General features: G+C 44.8%; 1 protein-coding gene across 1 annotated transcript in view; it reads left to right on the top strand.

The window, feature by feature from the left end:
* LOC129810859 (neurocan core protein-like) overlaps nucleotides 1-23,359 on the top strand; it is a 198,816-nt gene that overhangs the window by 780 nt on the left and 174,677 nt on the right. The window lies entirely within an intron of this gene.

The raw sequence follows: 23,359 nt of genomic DNA, 5'->3' as shown, positions 1-23,359 counted from the left end.
ATTTTGTATGAATTTCAGTTGTAATTTTATTCTGAAAAGTTTTTGCTCTGTTTTTACGTGCTTTAACCCTTTTTTAACCTTGCTATAACATATGTAGAATCCTTGCTGATACTACAATTAGCTACTCCTAGCTAAGAGGAAAAGTGCGTGCTTGACATCTGAATGACATCTGAAGAATGATACTTGTTTGTCCTCTTATGATCTGATCTAACTGTTATCATGTGTGATTCAATAATGTTTCACTGCTTTACGTGATGTTGTGGTCTGCAAAGTAACAACCATCAACCCGGCAGGGGTGCGACAGAAAATGTGTTCATGTGTTTAATGTGGGGGAAGGTTTTAATAGCCTATCGGCTTTGTTTTAAAGCCACATTTTTGACGAAACAATTAGAAGGATATCGGCCTTGGCGAAACCAACATCATGAGCATCTGAGCTGCCTTGCTCCGTTTCTCAGTAAGAGTATAGATTATAGTCTTCTGACGGAGGGAGGATGTATTGCATATGCTGTGAATTCAACAAGCAGCGAGCCCCTTCAGTAAATCCTAAAGCAACGACAGCTACCTAACCGAGAGAGGGAACTCGAGACGTTATCTTTGATGACACTCTGTCAAACATGGCATGTGTTTTTATACTTTTTTATACATGGCGTGTGTTTTTATCTGCTGTCTGAAAAACGAACAACTCCCGCTCACGCTAATGAAAGTGCACGGTCAAATGCTGGTGGAGTATATTGCGTCAGTCTGCAATATATATGCCTTTGGATCGGACAATGATAGATGATGCTGCTGAACAGCGTACTGTACATGTGTATTTTCATGTTCAGATGAGCCCCAGTGAAATATAGCACGGATTCCAACCAGCACTTCGTGAAATGATCATCTTTCTCTTTTATTTCCGCTCCACTTCTTTCTGTGCATGCATGTGTGTGAGTTTGCCGATTCCACCTGGGTAGAAACTGTTTTGCCCATCCATCCATGTGTGTGTGTCTGTGTGTGGCATTGCCAATACTCTGAGACAGGCGGGCTGATGGATGGGGAAACTATAAAGGTAGGCTTGGCTCACACGGCTGATGCATAGTGACATGGGGGAGATAAAAAAAAAACGCCTCAACAGCTGCATGCTCTTTATTTGAGCTTTTTTTCCCTTCACATGGTTGAGCAGTCATGTGTGTGTATGTGTGCATCTGGAAAGGTTGTCCCTCCTGTCACTGACCCGTGTTGGGGACCGTCAGGGTTCCCTAGCTGGCACCTGTGGAAACGGAACGCTCCCTAAACAAAGGTGATGAGTGCTAATCTTGTTAGTGGGGAGAGCCCCTCCCCCCCCTCTCCTTTTCTATTAGCCTCTCTTTCCCTCTCCCTCTACCTTTCTCTCAGTCTTTCTCTCCAATGCTCTCTCTGTCTTTGTCTCTCCCCCCCTCTGTCCCCCTCCCCTCTCCCCCTCTCTCCATTCTCTCTCTCGCAGTCTTTCTCTCTTTCTTCAGGTTCAAAGATGAGCTGGCTGACACCACTAAACTAATCTCAATAGAGGTCTTCTGTGGCACTGCCAATTTGGTTGCTGTTCTATTTTTCTTCTTTACACGAGGCACAATAGAGGCACAATATCCCATCAGATAGTTAGTTGCACACTGCTCCTCAATGGCTGTTTTCCAATGATACTGACAAGGGCCAAAAACAGCTCGGAAATGTTGTCATCACAAGTGGCTGAAAAACCGATTGGGGAGAATTCTGAGTATTTTCTGCTTTTGCATGGGTTGACTCGCAATGTCTTTCAATAATGTGCCTCTCTGCTTCGCTGCACACAGCTTAGCACCGACACTTGTAGGGAGCGACGTGAACGGCGATAATTCAATTTTGCACTTGAGTAGCATCCAAGCCAATGAAAGAAAGCATGGATTTTCGGAGGTTTCACTCATGTAGTAAATTAATATTCACTTAATTAAGCAGCCACTATCTGTTGAATGAACAAAATCACTCCTGAAGTTTTTCAACAGAACTTGAGAAACTGCAGGGTATCCAGATGTCTGCAGATGGTTCAGGTGGCCAATAGTGCCAGACAGTATTCCTGCTGAAAGCAATACCCCTTTCATACATGCAGTGCAAAATGGGGGGGATTATGTGCCTTCAGACACAGAGAGAGTCTAATTTAAAGACTTAGACAGCCCTGATCAAATTAAACAGTGCAAACGCTCACAGCATTCTGTGTGAGTGCGTGGATATGTGTGAGTTATTGTGTATCTGTGTGAGAGAGTGAGTGTGTCTGTGAGTGTGTTGTGTGCATATGTGCATGTGTGTTAGTTAGTGCACGTGTGATTGTAAGTGTGTGGCTGCATGCTCATGCATGTGTGTGCATGTGTATGAATCCCACTGACTGAGGTCTGCTTTGGCTTTTTGCCAGTCTCTCCCTCTTATTGCCAGAATCCCAGGGACATTTTATCACCTTAATGAACCTGGTGTTTCTGCTTTGATTGACAGCTCAGGAGAATCTCAGGCTGTTCTGACGCCTCTGGCCTGGCAGAGCAGAGCACTACTGAGCTGTAGCAGAATGTAGGCTCTCATCTGGCATTAGCAATGCTTTGGCGTAAGCCACATTGGCTAACCACAGTGCCGGGCTGCAGTCACAGATGTGCCATTGGCTAACCGCATGCAGACAAAGGCGAGCAGCAGCTCTCAGCAGAAACAGCTTTTGAATATTCATCGGAGGAACAGACCACGAATGCATAATTCAATGTGGGCATTTTGCCTATTAAACACCATAAATAATCAATGACATCTGGTAACAGTTTTTGTCTAATTTTTAATGGAGGGCACAAAGGGGCTACTTGGGGGTTGAATATCTTTTCACCCCTTCTTCTTTGTTGATCATTTTGTTTGGATGCATCCTTTGTTAGTAATGTGGCTCAGGTGCCAAATTAAATGGTCTCTGTGTTGTCCAGGTTGGAATTGAATAGTGATTCAGACTCTGAAACCAATAAGGGAAGAATACTTGCTGTTTATTTCACCAATTTGCCAGTGGGTTCTTATCTGGAACATTTAATCCTCACACAGAGAGACCAACCTTCCCAGGGGCTCTGTAGTGTAGGAGGCTGCAGTTTTTTCGGTACTGGATAGCTCCAGGACCAATGCTGTCATTGTCACCGATGCTTCCTCAAGCACAGCAGAATCTGTTACTGCTAAATTAGACAAGAGTAGCTACAAAGCAATAGAGAGAGATGCTATAAGGTTGGAACACAGAATGAAACCACTCCAGACTCTCTCTTCCTCTCCATCCCCCTCTCATCTGCTTCTTCGTTACTGAAGGACATGACGTGTTTGTGGCACCGCGACAGATTGCTGGGCTCCCATCCCTGGTATGTCCTGCCATCTGACAGACCTGGATAAGCCTTTAAACAGAGAACACTTGTCAAGGTTACAGATGAGTGAGGCATTCTTTCATTTCTTCAGAACAACTAGTTGCCAGAGGAGCTGTATGTTTTGTGAGTGGGTTGGGTCGGGTTATGTTTTGATGTATGGGGAAAAACCTGGAGGTCTGAAACATATTTTTGAAGACTTAGAGATTCTTCTCTAAATAGAGAAATAAAACAGAGAGACACAGAAGGAGAAACATAAGCTCTTCAAGCCCCCATTACAGAAAATGATTCCTGAGGCTCTCTGCCTGCCACCGTCCCCCTGACTGCAGGTATTTATGAAGCCCAGAGTCTGCCCAACTCTTATCATATATCTGCCTTGTCTGAGTCTGGGGGGAGACCAAGATGAATCGCGTCAGATTTCTGGAAGAATGGAAAGTAATGTAATTAATTTCATTCAAATCCCTCTCGGACCCCGGTTGTGGCGCCTCTGAATTTTTATTTGCGGCTTTGTGAATGCAATATGCCTGTTCACTATCGGCTTGTGCTGCTATTGATATTAGTTATTAGTTTGCAGGCAACAATGAGATTTCTCCCCCTTGTGTAATTCAGAGATGCTCATTAACATGTTAAAAAGATACTGAAAGCTTTATGCAGCTTGCCTTAGTGAATAATTTCTCTTAAATGTGGTGGCTTCAAAAAAGCAGTACGGGTGTTTTGTTCTGCATAGAACATTTAAATCAGTTTTCTTATTTCCCAGACAATAATCCAAATATTTCTCTGTGTGCCTTCCTGAAGGCAAAAGCTCAGAACCTCAGGTACAGTATCTAGATTTTTGGTTCTAATACAATATGCGCCATTATTATTTTCTCATTTCCAAGATACACACTGAGATCAGGCTGATTCTCTATATTGTGCTCCTCGGTTATAATGCCCTGTGGCAGTTTTCTGACCTGTATTCAAGTGGATTTAGTGTTTTTCAGTAATTGGTGGATTTGCAGCAAAGGTCAAAACCGAAAGGATTTTCCAATCGTTTCATTCTGAACAGAACTATAATTTTTTTGTTCAGTTCCATTGTTCTGACCAGAAAAATCAAGCTCTGAACCGGTTCGAATCCCAAAAACTTAACGGTTTATATCGGCCCTTTGTGTTCCTTTTTTAACCTCTGAAATGTTTTTTTTGTACATTTAGGTCGACATTAAATTACTACACCAATCAATGCGGATAGAGCAGCTTGCTATGGAGCGGGCAAGCTATTTACATGCATTGGAGAGAAGAGTGTAGGGCGTGAGATGCGAGTGAAATTTTGCGGGTGGGGAGAGAGCGAGAGAGGGTGGAGGAGGAGGCTTGGCTTGAAGCACTGAGCATCTTGTTGTGACATGCATTATCATAATTTAGGGGAGGCAGGTTTAGTAGCCTAGTGGTTAGAGCGTTGGGCCAGTAACCGAAAGGTTGCTAGATCATAATCCCAAAGTTGAAGGTAAAAATCTGTCGTTCTGCCCATAAACAAGGCAGTTAACCCACTGTTCCTAGGCTGTCATTGTAAATAAGAATTTGTTCTTAACTAAATTGCGTAGTTAAATAAAAAAGTTATCTGAATTAGGCTGACAGAATTATACCTACGGAGGAGCGGCTTCTATGAAGGAACTTTGAATGTCTTTTAACTTCAGGAAGTTGGCTTAACGTTGGACCAGCTAGATAGCTAACAAGCTTGTGTGTGCAGAGTTAAAATAAAAATGTCTTACCTTTCTGTAGTTAATAAATCCTATGTGAAACGTGATAACTATAGTATCTTTATATAGCATTGAAAAGGTTAATCCCTTGTTCTCAAATTAAAATCTTTATCCCTCATTTCTGAATCATGCTGATAATGTCAGTAGGCTACTCGGCTATGTTTTTGGAGGGGGAGGGTTCTACACACGGACACACACTGGCAAAGATTTCAGCTGGCAGGCAGACAATGGAATACGTTTTTGAGTGACAGAGTGAGGGCTTTGCATAGACGCTTTGTTTTGCGTTTTAAAATAACTTTATTAACCGGTTCCCATGCTTTTAAACAGTATTGATCACTTTTGTTTGTGGTTCGGATTCTGTTTCTGGAAAAATGTAATTCTTTCCCGGGTTTTCTGTTCTATTCCCTGAACCGATTCCAACCCCTGATTTGCAGGTTCTGTAGGGGAAGTTACCTGTCTGATATCAACAAAGCATCTCCTGTAGTGAGGGGACACTGGAATCTGCTGAGCTGAACAGAATGAGCTACAGCAGTTTAGGCAGGCCAAGGTTAAAGCCCACTCTGTTACAGCTCCACACACACACGCACACACACACACACACACACACACACACACACACACACACACACACACACACACACACACACACACACACACACACACACACACACACACACACACACACACACACACACACACACACACACACACACACATTTCCAGGTGGTTAATGGCTGTCCTCTGGTGTGTCCAGGAGGGGCCTCCAGTCCTACTATGGTACTTCATCCACTCTATAACCTGGAGGGGGACACTCAAACGAAAACTCCAGCCATTTGATTCAATGCTGAAGTCTCTCAATTCGATGATTTTATAGCAAGTCAAATGTCCCACCAATACACTTTTCAGTCGCTCTGCGGTCATTAATGAGAATGTCAATGCCCCACAGGAGTGGTTTTGCATGGAGGGAGTGAGACCCATTATTCTCCTTTAGATTTGTGAGATTCTCTGTTCAATTTACTTATTGATGAAAGTGAGTGCAGAAAAAAGATGGAGAGGAATAAAGAAAGAGAAAGAGAGAGAGAGAGATTTCTCCAGTCAGGGTTGTGTTTGAGAGCGAAGCTTGTTTCCTAAATGGAGGGTAAGACTTAATGTACCAGTAGGTACAGTACATACATTTTCCAATAGTTGTCATGTTAGTGATGGGAAAATTGCACTTTGAAAATGTAATTTCCTTTCACATTGCAACTGCTGTGTCTTGGCAACAAAGTACAAACAGGCACATATCAAAAGCTATTTGTTTGCTGCGTTGCCATTTCAAGAAAGAAACATCAGCAAGTCAGTAACCCAGAAGAACATTGATGTTGACTTTTTATAGACTAGAGACGAAATGTGTTTCATTTAGAGTTATCAGAGTTTGTACCTATAAAACACACGCACGCACGCACGCACGCACGCACGCACGCACGCACGCACGCACTCACGCACGCACGCACGCACGCACTCACACACACACTCACACACACACACACACACACACACACACACACACACACACACACACACACACACACACACACACACACACACACACACACACACACACACACACACACACACACACACACACACACACACACACACACACACTGGTCCTGATAATGTAGGAAAACACACACACACACTGAGAAAAACTTACAAGAAAAACACTGTTTCTTTGTGTTGTCTCAGTGATGCATTTGCAACATTTTAGGCTCCGGGTTGTTAAACAATTAGCATTTAGCCGTGTTACACAAAATCTCTGCAGGCAACTTCTCCTAAGTGATTTGAATTGCTTTTCCATTTTGTTTGCCACATATACACTTAACTGGTGGGCTTGTAACCAATTCCCTTCTGTAATTAACTGTCATCATACAGAATAAATAGAGGAGGAGCAATGCAGAAAGTAAGAGAGAGAGGCACTAAATACTTCAGTCCCGAGACGCGGCATGTTTCTGTTTGCAGTGATTTGCAAGGATAATGTTATTCTTGCAAGTGTAATCTGTTATCTAGCAGATACTTGATAACAACGTTTGTGTGTGCGTGTGTGTCCGTATGTGTTCGGGTGTCTGTGTGAGTGTGTGTCCGTATGTGTTCGGGTGTCTGTGTGAGTGTGTGTCCGTATGTGTTCGGGTGTCTGTGTGAGTGTGTGTCCGTATGTGTTCGGGTGTCTGTGTGAGTGTGTGTCCGTATGTGTTCGGGTGTCTGTGTGAGTGTGTGTCCGTATGTGTTCGGGTGTCTGTGTGCGTGTGTGTCCGTATGTGTTCGGGTGTCTGTGTGAGTGTGTGTCCGTATGTGTTCGGGTGTCTGTGTGAGTGTGTGTCCGTATGTGTTCGGGTGTCTGTGTGAGTGTGTGTCCGTATGTGTTCGGGTGTCTGTGTGAGTGTGTGTCCGTATGTGTTCGGGTGTCTGTGTGAGTGTGTGTCCGTATGTGTTCGGGTGTCTGTGTGCGTGTGTGTCCGTATGTGTTCGGGTGTCTGTGTGAGTGTGTGTCCGTATGTGTTCGGGTGTCTGTGTGAGTGTGTGTCCGTATGTGTTCGGGTGTCTGTGTGAGTGTGTGTCCGTATGTGTTCGGGTGTCTGTGTGAGTGTGTGTCCGTATGTGTTCGGGTGTCTGTGTGCGTGTGTGTCCGTATGTGTTCGGGTGTCTGTGTGAATGTGTGTCCGTATGTGTTCGGGTGTCTGTGTGAGTGTGTGTCTGTATGTGTTCGGGTGTCTGTGTGAGTGTGTGTCTGTATGTGTTCGGGTGTCTGTGTAAGTGTGTGCATACTTGTGTCTGTATTTCACAAAAGTGTGTATGTCAGCATCAGAATAAATATTGCCCCATGCCAACCCCTCCATGCCCCCACTCTCCCCACCCCCCAGGCATTCCTCCCAGAGGGGTATCCCTGCGCCCCCCTAATCTCTCGTGTGTGTGTCCCAGTGAGCACGTCTCTCCCCTGGCAGGCCGTCTGTCTGGCATCATGGCCTTTGTCTCCTCAGCTGTAATTAACAGGCTTTAATGCCTTTCTGTATGTCTGCTGGAATCACCTCTGGTCAGCAGGGGCTGTCCAGGGGCCTTCTGATTAATCTGGCAGCTGCTCACATGCACGCACACACACTGTCGCGAAGCGTGGGGGCTGCCCCGACGGCCCGCTCTCTGTTCAAATAGATTTGAGAGCTTTCCCAGTGATGGATGCCTCTTTTCTCTACACCACTATTAGCAGGGCTGTTAGTGCCTGGCTGTTGTCACAAGAACCACTAGAGCTACAGAACCAGACCAGTAGGAGCATTAAGGCAGCTCAAATTGATCCGACCAGCTAGAGAACTGTCCAATCCTCTAATGAAAATATCAGACGAGAGAGACAGGGTCTGGTATTGAATCCTCGGTCTGCTGCATCAAGTGTTGAAGGCTTAATGGCGTCAAAATGGCTCCTTGTTTTTTTTTCTTTTGTCCCTTTTCCTTTAATGTGTCCAAGCCCCAGCACCACTACCACTCTCCCTCCCCCAGCCTTTCCTCCCTCCTCTATCCACAGGCTTAACCGCTGTTCCGTGAGCAGCAGGCGACTGGCGGAGCCCTAATTGGGCGTCAGCTTGCGTGACCTTCATTGTTTTGACAGAGGCTGATCAGACGCAGGCAGCGCTCCTCTCCCCAACACGCCTCTCCAGCGAGGACCAGTGGACAGCATGGAGGAGACCCATTAGCTGTCTGGCTTCTCTGGGCTTCTGAAGGGGTCAGGGTTTGGGCTATCACTGTGAGTCCACCGTGTTTTGCACTCGCCTCCATGGTCTTGAATGAAAAAGTGCTGGATTGGAGAAGACGAGCAGATCACTTGAGCATGTCTGGTGTAAACACAGAGAAAGATTGTTAAGATACTGTATAATTTGCCGTTGCTCAATTACTATTCAGCCCCTTGCATGCAGCCTTTTCTCAGAGAGGATGAAGAAATACACCTGCACTGTGGTCATAAAGGGTCCCCTGACAACATTGCTTCTGACCACAGTGGTTGGGGACGTGAAAGCCGTGTCATTATGGAGCTGAGTGTGCAGGTCCCTCTGCTGCTCTGCAGTGGCTTTAAGACACTAGAGTGGGCAGTTGCAGGATGCAGACTGTGCTTGTTTTCTCCAGACGCCAGCACTAGTCTCAGTACCTCATCATGGCGGTCTCATCAGTCCAATACAAATGATGAAACATGAGCTTCCTACCGTCACTGTGTCTCAAAGACCCCTTAATTAGCATCTTCACAGCAACAAAAACATCAACCCAACCCCCCTCCTCTCCTCCCTCTCTCCCTTCAGTTTTAATACCAGACATCTAGGTCAAAACAGCATTCAAAGTGCCGTTTAGTGTCGGTGCTCGATCCATCGCAATCACAGGGTTTGATTACGCTATCCCGTATACCTAATCAGGAAAGCAGGATCATTGTAGAATTGATGCTCGTCACATTGCCCGGCTGCAATCAAAGCATTGTCATGTGTTATATATCACACAGTCTGTAATTCGCCGCTCTCGCTTTATGATCGACCAGCGCCGCGATGGCAGAAGCTGTCTTAATTAATGATGCTGTATAAATCTAGCCTGTTCCCAGAACTGTTTGTGCTGTTTTGCCAACTCCGAGGGGTTGGCAAGACAGCACAAACAGATCTGAGACCAGGCTAGCTCATATCCAGTAGGAAGTGTAAATGTAGCTGGCCTGGTCACTCTGTCATATGGATGCATTGGACTGCCAGCTCCAGTTCCTATGGGATCTGGTCTTTACATTGGCGGGTAGATAAATGATGTGTTTGCTTTCCTGTGGCAGCGCAGTAATACTGAGAGGGCAATAGGCCCGGGCTCTGGGACCGCTTGGCTGTCTCTTATTCACTGCTCTGCTCGTCTGCTCCAACATGGGGTTGGGATGGGGGGAAGGACAGAGAACGGCTGAACTCTTGTGCCTCGACAAACTCCTTTGCACCAAGCACACATGATGAAAAATACTTGTCAATGTTTTTCCGTCCGAGACCTAACAGCGTTAAACGATTGTGCAAATTAGTGTGGCAGCATGTATTCCAGATGTTTCTGTCCATTCTGTCCAATGGATTCCTGCCCAAGGAGGAGATGGATGGTGGGATGATCCGCTTCGTCACGTTTTTGAGACTTCAAAACTTCTGAAGGGTTGGCGTTTATTCAGAGACAGTTTCTTCTTCAGAAGAAGATTGGCATTCATCTGTCCTTCTCCTTGCAACACCAATCCTCCATTCATCCATCCCTCAATATTTCCATCCCTTCATCCTCCCATCCATTTCAATCAAGCCTGCTTCCTGTTTGCTAACTTCACAAGCGTCACACCAACTCTCCCACTCTGCCAGAATGCGTTTTTTAATTAAACAGTAAACATTGTTTGATAAGTTAGCTAAATGACTTCTCCAAGACATAGATTGGCATAGCAAGGGGGCTGGGGAACAATGACTCCTGTATGTCTCATCCGGTGAACACTACAATCCACATAAGGGCTCCATCCTTTGATTAGTCCATAATGATACTGTATGTACATCGGAAATGGCACCCTATAGTGCATTATGTGCCCTGGTCAAAGTAGTGCATTAGCCTATATAGGGTACTGTGGATGATGGGATCTGGTCAAAAGTAGTGCTCTAGAGAATAAGGTGTCATCCGGAGTGTACTCTGTATAAGTGATAAGGTGAGGCCGTATGGGGAGGCAAGCTCCGTTATCCTCATTAATTATACAAAGCGTGTCCAACAGCCCCATTTATAAATAAATAACAGGTCTGTTATGAGCTCATAAAGCTAACATGAGACCCCTACTGTGTTAAGTTCTGTTGTTTTCCCTTTAGGTCACTCCCTTTAAAGGACATTTTAAATGGCTTTATTCTCCCTTTTGTTTATTCCATCCATTGTATTGACTGAGAATGCTAATTGAGCGGAACTTCAGAAGCTTTTGGACCCTAGCTTGTTGTAATAGTGTTTGGGAACTGTGTGTTGGAGCAGATATAAAAAAAATAACATATTTTATCAATATAGTTTTGTATTGAATTCTTGTCTTTCGAAATTACTTGTTTCTGAATCATTTTTGGACTCTCTTGGTGGGAGCTCCATGTTGAGGCAATATAGCATTTTTCAATTTAGCCGCTCTCCTGGCCACATTACCTGTTCCGTGGGCTAGCAAACCTCTCCTTTCTCTTTGCCCATTCTCTCTTCCAATCCCTCCCTCCTCTCTTCCTCCCGCCAGACAGCCACCTACACTGCAGTTGGTGGGACAGCAGTGGCAGGGGATGGGGAAAGGAAACATTATTAGGAATTAATTGGGCATGTGTGAGGCATCCATTAAAAGCCGGCTGGGCACACGCCGTGCAGGAACAGTTGGCTCCGGTGACAGGACTGCATCCATCAGAGCTGTACTAGCAGGAAACTAGCAGGATGCTTCCATGGTTCCAGCTCCAGCACCACACTCCCTCCCTCCGCACCCCACTACAGAGAATCACCGAGGGGCTGAAGTTGAGTCAGGCTGCCTGAGGCTTTGATGGTCTGTTGGGACATTAGTAAAGTTTTTTCTTCATCTGAGCTCACTGATAAACCGAAAAAACTGCAGGCAGCAGGTGTGTGGAGAGATGGAGAGGAAACTAGACGAAACGAGATCGAGGAGTGTTAGCCCAGGTATAAGTGGGAGTTTGAGAGTTTTAACTCTTCTTTATGTCATGGCTTCCTTGTTTAGTCACTTTCTCTCGCTGCTGGAGGAGAAAGACAACACTCTTTTTTTCAGTCAATCCATCTGTTTATCAATACGTCTTTATAAGCACTGTATCAAGAGGGGTATTCGATGAATTTCTGTATATATCGACTGGTTACCCTTTAGTAATGCGAGGCCCCATGTGGAAGGGGCTGAGGTTAACACCACAAATCAAGCTAATTAATTGCACCAATTTAGTCATTAAGACTAAGTTGGAACGGAAAGCTGACACCTGTGAGGCTGCAGAGAAATCCAGGGAATTCACGGTTACATTCACTAGGCACCAAATGGAAGAAAATGGACTGAAACAGGAAGGGATTACCTGATCTTGTCCAATAAGAAAGCTTCCTTTTGTTTTCCGTTGCAAAACGTTATTCTACTGTGTCCACTAATGAATACGACCCAGGGGAGTAAAGTTGCATTCAATGTCATTGGTATCATCACAGATGTTACACATGTGAGAAGTCATGCATAGAATTTCCCTATTGCAGAGGCTGATCTGCAGAAACAAAAGTGTGTTAGGTGATGTTGTGTGCTGATGCTGTCTCTTTGAGCTCTCTCTCCAGTGATAACACCTTCTGCTCCAGATTAGAGAAGATGTGCCAGGATGGAATATGATGGATGGGATGGTGTGTCCACTGTAGTATGTGGATGATTGGGGCTGAGGAGATGGGTGTGATATAGGGGGTGAGGGGGGTGAGATTGGGGGAGGGTGGCACCGTGGCCTCTGCCAGTGCTGTCTCTGGAGGTGTGTGGGGGTATAGGGAGGACATGACGGGGGAATGAAAGAAACAGAGAGAGAGGGGTAGCACAGAGGGATAGAGGGTTGAGAGGGGAAAGAGGTTAGTTTGTTGACAGGCTCCGAGTGAGAGACAGAGACAGAGACAGAGAGAGAGAGACCTTCACAGCAGAGACGGCAGCAGGGGGCAGGTAGCCTAGTGGTTAGATCGTTGGGCTAGTAACCGTACGGTTGCAAGATTGAATCCCCGAGCTGACAAGGTGAAAATCTGTCGTTCTGTCCATGAACAAGGCAGTTAACCCACTGCTCTTCGGCCGTCAATGTAAAAAAAGAATTTGTTCTTAGCTGACTTGCCTAGTTAAATATAGGTTAAAATTGAAATAAAGAGAGAGCGAAACCGTCACAGCAGACAGAGAGAGTGTTCTGTTTCGGAGCACAATCAGTGATTCCTTAAGAGAGAAATGGGCCGGGCCTAGCCCTTCTGTCTCTAGGTGTTGTTTGCAATCAGTCGTCCTGGTACTGATAGTTCGCAGGAAGCTGCCCTCCCTCCCAATCTGATGAGATAGGGCTGATAAAGATATGAAAGATGGCTCCCTTAACTCTCCCTCTCCTCCACTCTCTCTTCCTCACTGTCCTCGAGCGAGGAGGATAATTATAGGATGGAGGAGGTTATGTTGGCATGTCAACATGCTCTCTATGAGATTTAATGAGCCTCTCCTCTCTCATTTGTCACAGGCCTGTACATCTACTGTACTAGGACGCTTAACGCCTGAAACCATCACCACTGTGTTTCCTGGGCACTTATTTGGAGTGTCACATAAAAAAGGCATTAGCACTCTAGGGCCAGGCCAGATAAACACAAAGAATGAAGGGCCCTCGTCATAATGTGGCCGGCAATCGCTCTTGTTTTTGCGGACATGTTGTACCATTAATATGAATGGGGGTGTCTGCCCGATCCGGCCTCTTTTGTAAGTAATTGCAGCCTATTAATCAATTTATGCCAGCTGAGGACACAGTGGTTAAAAACACTTCCATCCGGCTGGCTGTGGCCTTGATACATGATCAATTATTGGGATTACAGAGCTGCAGTGGTTTCAATAACACTCAAACACTACGGGGATGCCGTGACAATGCAATCGTATGCAAATGAATTAATATTCCAACTAGGTACAGTAAGTCATTGAGAACGAGAACTTGTTTGGATGACGACATAGCCAAATGGAATACATGAAAATATAGGTGTCACATTAAAAAAGGTAGAACTCTGAACTGCAGGAAAATAATCTGTTGATCACTTGTTTGTTCCATGTTTAGATTCTTACCTTATCAGGTAACATGGAGCTATATGAGTATCAATGTTTTGTGGAGCTTTAATATGTTTGCAGCCCAGAACTAAACTCATTTCTGGGGTCCTCGCTGTTTTGATCTCATAAAATGCCAAAATCATTCAGACAAATACATTTCCAAAGATATCGTTTGGAAGCACTGGCTCATGAATCCAAAATTCACTTACGGGGTGCAGTGGAATTTATCAAGCCCCTCTCGCTCTAGACACATTCTCAGGAATAAAGTAAAGTCTTTGAAATGTTATTACATTTACAGGCAGGTCTTACTGGAAAATGCTGTAATTTAGGTACAATACAGCAACAATGGAGACCAAATCATTCCTTTGCTTTAAATTCCTTGGCTGTTAAATCCAGTTTAATTCTACGCTGTGGTATTTCACTACAGACTAATAGGAACTTTACTGCCGATCCTCATTTTTCATGGTCATCTGTTATACAGTATCATATTAATCCTTGTCTTTAGGCTTACAAAGGTGGAAGGAAAGAACTGCAGAGGAAAGGAAGAATTTAGGGCATTGACCTATAACAGCAGTTCATCATTTAGATGAAATAACCATTCAACAATATTACATCATTATGATGCCCCTACTCCCTTCTGACATGAAATCCCATGTTATCTGCAGCATACAGTGCATTCGGAAAGTATACAGACCCCTTCCATTTTCCCAAATTTTGTTAAAGCCTTATTCAAACATGTATTTCTACAAAGCATTTCCCTCATCAATCTACACACAATACCTCACAAGAACAAAGCGCTAACAGGTTTTTAGACATTTTTGCAAATGTATGTAATTATTATGTATGTAATTATTTTTTAAATACCTTATTTACATAAGTATTCATGTCCTTTGCTGTGAGACTCGAAATTGAGCTCAGGTGCATCCTGTTTCCATTGATCATCCTTGAGATGTTTCTATAACTTAAATGGAGTTCACCTGTGGTAAATTCAATTGATTGAACATGATTTGGAAAGGCATACACCTGTCTATATAAGGTCCCACAGTTGACAGTGCAAGTCAGAGCAAAAACCAAGCCATGAGGTTGAAGGAATTGTATGTAGAGCTCCGAGACAGATCTGGGGAAGGGTACCAAAAAATGTCTGCAGCATTGAAGGTCCACAAGAACACAGTGGCCTCCATCATTCTTAAATGGAAGAAGTTTGGAACAACCAAGATTCTTCCTAGAGCTGGCCTCCTGGCCAAACTGAGCAAACAGGGGAGAGGGGCCTTGGTCAGGGAGGTCTAAAAATCTGTTTTTGCTTTGTCCTTATGGGGTATTGTGTGTAGATTGATGAGGAAAACAAACAATTTACTCAATTTTAGAATAAGGTTGTAACATAACAAAATGTGGAAAAAGTCAAGGGGTCTGAATACTTTCCAAAATGCATGTAAGGACGCAGAATATTAATTGCAGGTACACAATTCCATTCCATGTTAACATCAAGTATGCCCACCAAAATCTTCCCATTTGAACACCTGGCTATGGTAGGAACATCAGTGGAACTTTAAGAGCTGTCAGAGTAGCTTCGGCACAGCAGAGCAATGGTTTCCAGATGAGCATCAGTCAGTCAGCCAGATCCTATGACACTTTGCCTCCATCACGGCTCTGTGTGGTACAGACAGTAGTAGTCAGATCATTTAAGCGCGCCAATTACTGGTAGAAACATGCCTGGGCGCCGCTGATCAAAGTGTTCTACGTCGGAGTCAGGAAGATGTGCTGCCTCTGTTCATTCGTCCAGGTGCAAACAGAGCTGCAGAATCAATGCAGATCCATATCATTTAGGCTAGTTATCCTGTCGAGTGCGTCTGTGTGGTGTGCATGCATCATGTGTGCAGCCTATACAGTATACATTTACCACAGACTGGACTATCATCTACCATGCACCTCCCTGCATCGCCATAGAATATAGTAACCGTGTAGTGTGTAGTGTACCAGGTTTGTGTTCAGTATGAACCTATAGAGGATCCACTTTATCCCACCAGCACCTACAGTACCTCTCCCTGAGGCCACAGCAGGGCTGGCTAGATGATCAACATGCCGGAGATTGCATCAGTTTTGTCACTAATTATTTCATGCCATCGTTTGAACTGTCTGTTGAAATGCAATTACCCGGGAGCCTGTGTAGCTTACAAGATGGGGGTGGTAAAGGAGGGAGGAGAGAGCGAGGGAAGGAAAGAGGGACGAGGGAGAAAGGATGGGTAATACTGTACGGTGATATCTGGAGCATTACTCTGGGAGAGAAAGAGAGCAGAAAAAAATATGGCAGAAATCCCTGTTGATTCTATGGCTTTGTTTGCCACATTCAATGTCTCCCTTTTGTCAGAATGATACTATGGACATTGATGGTGTTAATGATACTAAGGAATTACTATGAGCAATCAGACTGTCAAAAAGAGTACATTGAACATTCACATGGTCGATAGAGAAATACCAGTTGCCGATTTTATAACCCAAATGCTTTTTATTTGATTGCTCTGGTGGCGTATTGTATGCTTATTGCACATAACTAACCACAGAACAACAGCAGAGGGAGAACTTCATGAAAAATATGTTGTGAATCACCAGGTATTTTGAATCTTGGTCCTTTTGCAGTTAACATTACCCATACCTATCATTACTTTCCCACACTCACTTAAAGCTGCAATATGTCACTTTTGGGACGACCCGACCAAATTCACATAGAAATGTGAGTTATAGATCTGTCATTCTCATTGAAAGCAATTGTAAGAAGTGGTCGATCTATTTCTATGCTTCCCGTGTTTAAGTTTAGTTTCTGCGTTTTTTACTTTTGGTTTAGTCCACCAGCTTCAAATAGCTGAAAATACGGTTATGGAAAAAATATTTCACAGCAGTTGAGATGGTACAATGATTCTCTACACTGCACTTGCTTGTTTTGTCACATAAACTGAAATTAGGCAAACGTTTAGAATTTTAGCAACCAGGAAATGGCGGAGTGCATCTTTAAAAGGCTAAATCTACCTGTAGCTTTCTCTGTGAAATTATTTTTCTGACCTCAACATTTGAAAGTTGGGAGATGTCCCTCTCTGCCTGGCAGATAAATAAATAAATGAACCCTGACCTAAAGGAGAAGCCATCCATTCTTATTTTCCAAACGAGTCTGTGCCTCTGAATCAATATGGCCGGGGGATCTCATTCTGTATCTATTTCAGACAACAGAGAGACCATCACCGAGCCAAAACCTTTACATTGCACTCCCAGTGTTTCTCTTTCTTTGTCATTTTCTCTACAGTCTCTTTCTCTCTCTCTTTGTTATTTTTCTCTCTTTCTGTAACTCATTCTCCCTCACCTTCTCTCTTAATCTCCCTCCCTCCTGCTCTCTCCTCTCCCACTCTCTCTCGTTATCTGTCTCTCACACATTTCTTTCCCCCTCTAGTTCTTTCTCTCTTTCCTTACCTCTCTCCTTCTCTCCTCTGACACCTCCCAAACAACACTCATCTACCCCTGTCACCTCTCTCCTTCTAACAGGATCCAGAAACATCTGCAGGCTTTCATGACTCATTAGCTGGTCTAAGTGTGATTATTTAATAAGCAGACACACTTTAAAACAACCACCCAGGCTGAGCTCACACATCCTTTTCTTAGTGACTCTCAGTACTGTACTGTACCTCAGGTGAAAGAGTTTGACTTCCTGTGTTTTTGTGTCTCCCTCCCTCCCTCCCTCACACACACACTCTCTTTCTCTTTTGCTACATTTCTAACTTTCACACTCTCTTTTCAACTTCCTTTCTCCCTCTCACTTTCTTTCTCTCTCTCTCTCTCTCTCTCTTACACACACACACACACACACACACACACACACACACACACACACACACACACACACACACACACACACACACACACACACACACACACACACACACACACACACACACACACACACACACACACACACACACACACTTTCTTTCGCTACATTTCTAACTTTCACACTTTGTTCAACTCAGCATATCTCTCTTTGATCCTCTCTTCGCCACTCCCCAATTCTCACTCTCTTTCTTTATCACTCTCCCTCTTTCTCTTCTCTGTCTATCTGTCACATTTCTCTTCCAAAGCTCATCTCAACTATTGTGAGCGTGTCTCTGTTTGATGTGTCATTTCGCTCACGTCTGACTGGAAGACTGGAAGTCTCACTCCTTCTACCATATCCTCTACATTCTCTTCTCTCTCCTTCACGGCTTCATTCCCACAATCCCTTCTTTATGGTTCCGCCTTTGTTAAGATTCTCTCTCTCCGGTCTTTCCATTCTTACCTCTCCATATTGATTTCTTATTTCCTTACCACCATCTCTCTGGATCTTATTGTCCTTATTTCCCAGTCAATGGAGAATGAATTCAACTCAGAAAAAAAAATATATATTTCACTGATTAATTAAATATAACACATACATTAACTTGGATTGACATTTTGTTGTACGTAACAGAGTAATTGATTGAAATATCTGCCAAAATTTTCACATTGGCTTTGAGTTGATGGGACATTGTGTTCATTAAATCATTAGTGGCAAAGTGCACCTGCTCCATGCAGACCGTTTAGCACTTGTCAGTCAAGCTCTTATGTGCTGCTGAGGACAGGACACATGTGGTCTTATCTGACTGGATCATTATTGTGTTTGTATGACTGTCAGGGGGCCTCAGTAGCTAGTCCAGGCAGCCTGCCCATCTGGCTGTCTCTGTCTGTCTACGTCCCTCTGGCTCTGATGGGCTTTGGGTGTGTGTGGATTGAGAGGGTGTGTGTTTGTGTGTGTGGTGGGGACACAGGGTTCCTCTATATGTCTCAGGTGCTGTGATTGCCCCCATGACAGTGGGCAGATCTCCCCCCATGCGGTTTGGGTGTATGTGTGTGTGTGTTTGTGTGTGTGTTTAGCTGGGGACGCAGCGATATCTCCGGAGGCAGCATATGCTTCACAGTGTGCGGAGTGACTGATGGTTTAATGAGCTTTAATTTCATAAAGTGATTGGATGAAATGGCGTGGGACAGAATAGGTTCTGCGATCACAACTGGTGTGTTTGTCTGTCTGTCTGTCTGTCTGTCTGTCTGTCTGTGTGTTTGTGTGTGTGTGTGTGTGTGTGTGTGTGTGTGTGTGTGTGTGTGTGTGTGTGTGTGTGTGTGTGTGTGTGTGTGTGTGTGAGTGAGTGTGTGCCTGTAAGCGCCTGTGTGAAGCCTGGAACGTCCAGCTAAGCTCTATTGACAACCCCTAACCCCCTACCAACTTACTTTCCATAGTCCCTGCATCCATTTGTCACCATTCTTGAATCATCTCAGACGGTATTGTAATTTATGGCATGATTAAAACAAAAGCTGCCTTCAGCTGTGGAGACAAGGTAAAAACGTGGATCCCCTGACTCCCACAGTGGGAGAGTTAAGCCTCATTAAAACACTGCTACGGGCACAAACCAACAGCACACACACACACACACACACACACACACACACACACACACACACACACACACACACACACACACACACACACACACACACACACACACACACACACACACACACACACACACACACACACACACACACACACACACACAGACCCACACACAGACCCACACACAGACCCACACACACACCCACACACCACAGCACCGTGATGGACTAGGAGAGGCTCCTCCACAAACTCTCTCCAAGCGACTCCCCACATTCTCTCTCCTGCTTGTGTGTGTGTGTTCAACTCAGGGAATGGATTAGAGAGCTTCCTAAACAGCAGACAGACAGCTCCTATCGTTAGTTAATTAGCCTCCCTTTCACATTGTGGGGAGTGCTGAGCAGTGCTGAGGGATGGTGTACTGGAGCTAATTGTTCATTGTTGCTCCTAATAACTCACAGATATCAAAGTTATCTAGTTCACACAGGGGAGACATGGGCTGTGTTACTGACTGAGGAATCCTGGGTGATGGCATATTATCCGTTCTGTATGTGTGGCAACCAGACCTTGGTTGAAATACTATTTAGGGTATTTTAACTCATTTCAAAGTAATTTGGAAGTAAGTATTTGGATATTTTTCATTTGAAAACACAAGTAGTTGAATATTGGACTGTATTTGGAAATACGCTTTCAGATTTGAAAGTACTCAAATACACTGTATTTATGGAACTACTTACATTTGAACCAGGTCTGTTTGGTATTTGAAATTATTTATTTGGAAATACATTTAGAAAATACTTTCAAATAGTGTGCTATTTATGGTAAAATACTCAAATACACAGAAAATAAGTATTTAAATAATAAAACAGGTCTGGTGGGTTGGCGTCTTCAATTGACTGTGACTCTACTGATTTGAGTGTGTGTGTGTGTGTGTGTGTGTGTGTGTGTGTGTGTGTGTGTGTGTGTGTGTGTGTGTGTGTGTGTGTGTGTGTGTGTGTGTGTGTGTGTGTGTGTGTGTGTGTGTGTGTGCGCGCGTGTGCGAGGTGTGTGTGTGTGTCTTAGAGTGGAGTTTACTTGGGAAGTTGGGACCACAATCCTCTGATAATCCTCTGATGTTGATATGTAAGAGTTTCTCAGCAGCATATTGGAGCGCATGTTACTGAAACGTGATTCAGCGGCCTGTAGCCCGTAGTAACTTTGATTAACTGAGTCTTAACAGCCGGCAGTCAGAAGCCACTGGAATTATCCCGTCTGCCTGCCTGTTGCCTGTCTGCCTGCTGCCTGCCGGTGTCCCTGTTTACTGGGACTGCTGGGAGAGAGGGATGGAGGAAGAGAGAGAAAGAGAGAGAGAGGAGGAATGGTGGATGAGAGAGAAAGAGAGAAGGTCGTATGAGAGAGAGAGAAAGGAAAGGAGAGAGGGGAATGGTGGATGAGACAGAGAAGGGGAGAGAGCGAGAGAGTGAGATAGGGATGGTGGATGAGAGAGAGAGAGAGAGAGAGAGAGAGAGAGAGAGAGAGAGAGAGAGAGAGAGAGAGAGAGAGAGAGATGTGGATGAGAGAGAGAGAGATGTGGATGAGAGAGATGTGGATGAGAGAGAGAGAGAGAGAGAGAGAGAGATGTGGATGAGAGAGAGAGAGAGATGTGGATGAGAGAGATGTGGATGAGAGAGAGAGAGAGAGATGTGGATGAGAGAGATGTGGATGAGAGAGAGAGAGAGATGTGGATGAGAGAGATGTGGATGAGAGAGAGAGAGAGAGATGTGGATGAGAGAGATGTGGATGAGAGAGAGAGAGAGATGTGGATGAGAGAGAGAGAGAGAGAGAGAGAGAGAGAGAGAGAGATGTGGATGAGAGAGATGTGGATGAGAGAGAGAGAGAGAGATGTGGATGATAGAGATGTGGATGAGAGAGAGAGAGAGAGATGTGGATGAGAGAGATGTGGATGAGAGAGAGAGAGAGAGATGTGGATGAGAGAGATGTGGATGAGAGAGAGAGAGAGAGATGTGGATGAGAGAGAGAGAGAGAGAGAGAGATGTGGATGAGAGAGAGAGAGAGAGAGAGATGTGGATGAGAGAGAGAGAGATGTGGATGAGAGAGAGAGAGAGAGAGAGAGAGATGTGGATGAGAGAGAGAGAGAGAGAGATGTGGATGAGAGAGAGAGAGAGAGAGAGAGATGTGGATGAGAGAGAGAGAGAGAGAGAGATGTGGATGAGAGAGAGAGAGAGAGAGATGTGATGAGAGAGAGAGAGAGAGAGAGATGTGGATGAGAGAGAGAGAGAGAGAGAGATGTGGATGAGAGAGAGAGAGAGAGATGTGGATGAGAGAGAGAGAGAGAGAGAGAGATGTGGATGAGAGAGAGAGAGAGATGTGGATGAGAGAGAGAGATGGTTGGATGAGAGAAGGGTGGTACGGAGAGATGGTTGGATGAGAGAAGAGAGAGATGTGGTGAGAGAGAGAGAGATGGTTGGATGAGAGAGAGAAGGGGAGAGAGGAGAGATGGTTGGATGAGAGAGAGAGAGGGGGTAGAGAGAGAGATGGTTGGATGAGAGAGAGAGAGAGATGTGGATGAGAGAGGAGAGAGAGATGTGGATGAGAGAGAGAGAGGAGAGTAGAGAGATGGTGGATGAGAGAGAGAGATGGGGATGAGAGAGAGATGGTGGATGAGAGAGAGATGTGGATGAGAGAAGAGAGAGAGAGAGGAGAGAGAGATGTGGATGAGAGAAGAGAGAGGGGGTAAGGAGAGATGGTTGGATGAGAGAGAGAGGTAGAGAGATGGTGGATGAGAGAAGAGATGTGGATGAGAGAGAGAGATGGTGGATGAGAGAGAGAGATGGTGGATAAGAGAGAGATGGTGGATGAGAGAGAGAGATGTGGATGAGAGAGGGGAGTAGAGGAGAGATGGTTGGATGAGAGAGAGAGAGTAGAGAGATGTTGGATGAGAGAGAGAGGTAGAGAGAGAGATGTGGATGAGAGAGAGTAGAGGAGAGATGGTTGGATTAGAGAAGGGAGAAGGGGGGTAAGGAGAGATGGTTGGATGAGAGAAGGGAGAGAGAGAGATGGTTGGATGAGAGAGAGAGGAGAGAGATGTGGATGAGAGAGAGAGAGAGAGTAAGGAGAGATGGTTGGATGAGAGAAGAGAGAAGAGAGATGTGGATGAGAGAGAGAGAGGGAGAGAGATGTGGATGAGAGAGAGAGAGAGGTAAGAGAGATGGTTGGATGAGAGAAGAGAGAGGGGGTAAGGAGAGATGGTTGGATGAGAGAAGAGAGAGAGAGAGGAGAGATGGGTGAGAGAGAGAGAGGATGTGGATGAGAGAGAGGAGGAGAGAGAGAGATGGTGGATGAGAGAGAGATGTGGATGAGAGAGAGAGAGATGTGGATGAGAGAGAGAGAGAGATGTGGATGAGAGAGAGAGAGAGAGAGAGATGTGGATGAGAGAGAGAGAGAGAGAGAGAGAGATGTGGAAGAGAGAGAGAGAGAGAGAGAGATGTGGATGAGAGAGAGAGAGAGAGAGAGAGAGAGAGAGATGTGGATGAGAGAGAGAGAGAGAGATGTGGATGAGAGAGAGAGAGAGAGATGTGGATGAGAGAGAGAGAGAGAGATGTGGATGAGAGAGATGTGGATGAGAGAGAGAGAGAGAGATGTGGATGAGAGAGAGAGAGATGTGGATGAGATAGAGAGAGAGAGAGAGATGTGGATGAGAGAGATGTGGATGAGAGAGAGAGAGAGAGAGAGAGATGTGGATGAGAGAGAGAGAGAGGGATGTGGATGAGAGAGAGAGAGAGAGAGGGGGATGTGGATGAGAGAGAGAGAGAGAGAGAGTTAGAGGGATGTGGATGAGAGAAAGAGAAGAAAGGAGAGAGAGAGAGAGAGAGAGAGAGAGAGAGAGAGAGAGAGAGAGAGAGAGAGAGAGAGAGAGAGAGAGAGATGTATGTGAGATGTATTCTGTATGTGTAATGTTTACTGTTAATTCGTTTTGTTTGTTTCACTTTTGTGTATTGTCTACCTCATTTGCTTTGGCAATGTTAACACATGTTTCCCATGCCAATAAAGCCCCTTG

The sequence above is a fragment of the Salvelinus fontinalis genome, chromosome 14 (assembly GCF_029448725.1).
Source record: "Salvelinus fontinalis isolate EN_2023a chromosome 14, ASM2944872v1, whole genome shotgun sequence".
Lineage (NCBI taxonomy): Eukaryota > Metazoa > Chordata > Actinopteri > Salmoniformes > Salmonidae > Salvelinus > Salvelinus fontinalis.
The sequence above is the reverse complement of the archived record's forward strand: the minus strand, read 5'-3'. Positions and strand labels throughout refer to the sequence as shown.